Here is a 3,822-nt window from a genome sequence, read left to right on the forward strand (position 1 = left end):
CCAACTTATTATGAGTGTTTTGTATCTAAATTTTATTATTTAGTATCTAAATATTTTTTTCCTTTGCAATGATAGGTGTCTGTATAAAAAGATGGTGAAAGATACCAAGACAAAGAAATTCAGATTTATGAATCCTCACAAACTCCCATATCGCAAAAGCGGCACAAGACAAATCAGTTAAGCTTGAAACCCTGAATCAAAGGGCAACTCTTTTAGCAGATAAGCTGACAAGTGCATCAACAGATCAACTAGTGTTAGTGCCATGTAATGTCGGGTAAGCAAGAAGTAAAACATCACTTTCAATTGCTTCCTTTTGATAATTTATTCAATTTTATGATCTAATCCTATGTATTTGCCTAGTTTCCATTGGAATCTTAGTGTTATTGAACCTTACAAGGATGCTATTTACTGTTGGATTCCCTAAGTTGCCGCATTCGCGATGATGATTCAAAATACGTAATGGAAATGTGAGTTCAGATTTCTTTTAGTAAATATTTATTATAATAAAAATCTTATTTAACAAATATTCTTAACGTATGAAGGGCCTTAAAATTGTTTAATTCAACCAAGGGAAGGAAAGGTAGGAAAAATGTTAAGTGGGAAGTAGTTAAGGTATGTGTACTTTTGTTTAACATATATTGTAATGTGTATAATTTTCATTAACAATTTGACTCTAATTACTATATATAGGCTCCTCAACAACCGGATGCGAAACAATGTGGTTTTTTTGTGATGCGCTTTATGAGAGAAATTATTGAAGAAGTTGAGACTATTGAGAGAGATTCGCTGCAATCAATAGTAACATTATTTATCTTATCTCAAATTATTTGACATAAACTATTTAAAATTGCAAAGTGATCAGTGTTGATTATTTTTTCCATTAACATAAATTGTGTATGCTCACAGTTCACAAAAAAAGGGTACTCTCGTGAACAAATTGATGAGGTTCGGTCCGAGTTGGCGGAGTGCATACAAGATCATATTTATGAATAGGTATGGAATGATAGTTGCCATAATTCTATTTAGATTTAAGTTCATGGAATGGTGGTTTTTTTTGGTGGAATCATAGTTAATGCCAATTTTTTTGATGCAGTGCATAGTTACCAGATCGACCTTGAGCAGTTGACCCCAAAGAAAAGTTGTCACTGAAGTTTAAAAACTTGTGAAAATTTTTAGTGAATGATGATGTTTTGTGAATGATGATGTTTTGGAAAAATTGTCACTTAGGTGAAAGGATGTTTTCTGGATTAATATGCAAGTACAAAGCACTGTATTATATGTTATTCTGTAAAGTTCTGTCAGTGTAAATTATCTAGTTTCTTTATCTAGCTTTTGTTCCACTATTGGGTTTGTTTTTCTAATAATTACTCGTGCAGCAAAATACTGAGCAAGAAGCTATAGATCTTATAATCAGGTAAAGTAGAAAAAGTTAACTACTTCATTATGCTTTCATCTTAGTATTTGTATATTTGATTTGTCTTCTTTGAACTAGCTTCAAGTCAAAAAGCCAGATCCTCTAGTCATCTTCGTATCTTTGATCTAAAAAGCTTCTGAAACAAGTCATCTTCTCCAAGCATATATATTGGCCATGTTAAGTGACACAAACAAGATCTAAAACCATGTGTTTAAGGCATTCAAAGCTATTGGCCTCATCCGGTGGGTGGCTGTTCAGAAGACTGCTCGTGAGGGGATGCAGTGGGTTTCAATTGGCAATGAGGTGACATAGTAGGTTTCAACCGACAAAGAGGAACACTTCAGTTTTGTTCTTTTTCGTGTGCCAGTTGGCAGATGGAATGAATTTTTTTCCCTGTGCCAACCAGCATGGACAAAATTTAAAACTTCGAGGCTTCTAAAGTTGTTGGTCTCTTCCTGATCAATACTTTTAATCTTCCATCTTAACTAAGGTAATATTTCTTCGCCATTTCGTGTTCTGATGTTTGGATTGCTATGGATGGAGAAGTTGTGCAATAATTCAGAGTGATGCCACCGTTGGGATTCGAGGTGATAAGTTGCAAATTTCTAGGCTAACCAAAACAATGTGGGTGCTTCTCATGTGGTGTGGTAGGATGTCTTAAAAAGAATAGGACAGTAAGATGAGTAATTTACTTTTTTTGATTGCTTGATCAGATGGCCTTTGGACAAATGCATAACCATAAAAGATGGATAATTCAGAATATTGGTTATTAGGGAGAAAGGTGATAGAGATCTCATTTACGATGAGCCACACAATCTTTTCAAGAAAATAAAGTTCTTATGTGCTTTATATTAACTTGGTTTTTCTCTAATGATTTCTATCTGTTTGTATTGCAGGTTCTAAAATATAGTAAGCATTGTAGAGTCTGTGACAAATGCGTTGATGGCTTTGATCATCATTGCAGGGTGAGGGTTTTCTCCATTCACAACCTTATATGTTTTGTTATCTTGTAGTAATATGCAGTATTCATCTTTCCTTGTAGTGGATCAATAACTGCATAGGAAGAAAAAATTACAAAAGGTTCTTCATCCTCATGGTGTTTGCTCTTCTCTTGGTAAGCACAAATATTTCCTACCATTCCAATAGTTGTATTCATTAATCATAGTGATTGACACTATTTTCTTAGTGTAGATTTATCATCTGTGTGCATCAACTTAGAAGATACTATTTTCTTAGTACGTGAAGGACCTGATACATAGAATGCATTTTATGTCAGGTCCTTTTCATTCTGATTGACTATTGATTGGTCTCCATGCTTTGTGCACCTTGGGCCAGCTTATTCTGCAGTGGGCTGTTGGGATGCTTGTGCTGATACTGTGTTTTGTTGAGAGAAGGAGATTTTCTGCTGAAATTGTTTCAAAGCTGGGTAGTAGCTTTTCCTTGGCACCCTTTATCATTGTGGTGGTGAGTACTCAGAAGAGAAAATGAATGAAAATCACACATCATAATGAGGATTTTTCAAGGTTCTGATACTAATTTGATAATGTCTCTATAATGCAGGCTGTGTGCACTTTATTAGCCATGGTTGCTACTCTTCCAGTTGCACAACTTTTCTTCTTCCATATTCTTTTAATAAAAAAGGTACACTACTTTCATATTTCTACTTGTGACACAGCAAACACTACCAGTCACACAGCTCCTACATTTATATAAAACAAACCTATGTATCCGGTCAAATATCTCTATTTCAAGGAATATATCTTTTATATTTTCAAATTCTTTGCATTCATCCATACACTGAGCATTACTGAAACTTATTATCCAACTGAACTATTACAGCTTGTTATTTAACTGATAGATTTTCCATAGTGGAAAACAAATAGTAGAATTTGAACGATATGGTGTTGTTTATTCATCAATTCTGGAGAAAATTGACACTTTAACTAGCTCATGCTACTCTACATGGATGCGCTTACAGGGAATTAATCAGCACCTATGATTACATTATTGCTTTGAGGGAGCAAGATCAGGAGCAGGAGCAACTTGCTGTTGGTGGGCAGCAAAGTCCGCAAATGTCCCAAGTGAGCTCTTTTACTGGACTAAGCAGCACCAGTTCTTTAATTATTGTCATGAAGTTTAGCTTGTGTGTTTGAAAAATTATTGTCATGAAGTTAAGGATAACTTGTATGATACAAATTTAATTTGTGGATCAATATGTATACATTTTGTTTGTATAATATAAAGTTTTATTTATTTGTTAAATAGTCTTATTATAAAAATGATTGTGGTTGTGGATATTCAATTATATGTAAATTTTGAGTATTTTTTATAATTTTTGCTATTTAATTAAGAAAAACACTATTTTTTATAAATTTAAAAAGACAACGTTTTTAAGTAATAAAAGACAA

General features: G+C 33.5%; 1 long non-coding RNA gene across 1 annotated transcript; it reads left to right on the forward strand.

The window, feature by feature from the left end:
* The first annotated feature begins 2,418 nt into the window (after positions 1-2,418).
* Positions 2,419-3,103, forward strand: LOC121990457. Its single transcript, XR_006114602.1, has 3 exons — positions 2,419-2,528; positions 2,691-2,878; positions 2,975-3,103. It is a non-coding gene; the product is annotated as an uncharacterized LOC121990457 (long non-coding RNA).
* The last annotated feature ends 719 nt before the right edge of the window (positions 3,104-3,822 follow it).

The sequence above is a fragment of the Zingiber officinale genome, chromosome 6B, assembly GCF_018446385.1.
Source record: "Zingiber officinale cultivar Zhangliang chromosome 6B, Zo_v1.1, whole genome shotgun sequence".
In the NCBI taxonomy this organism is placed as follows: domain Eukaryota; kingdom Viridiplantae; phylum Streptophyta; class Magnoliopsida; order Zingiberales; family Zingiberaceae; genus Zingiber; species Zingiber officinale.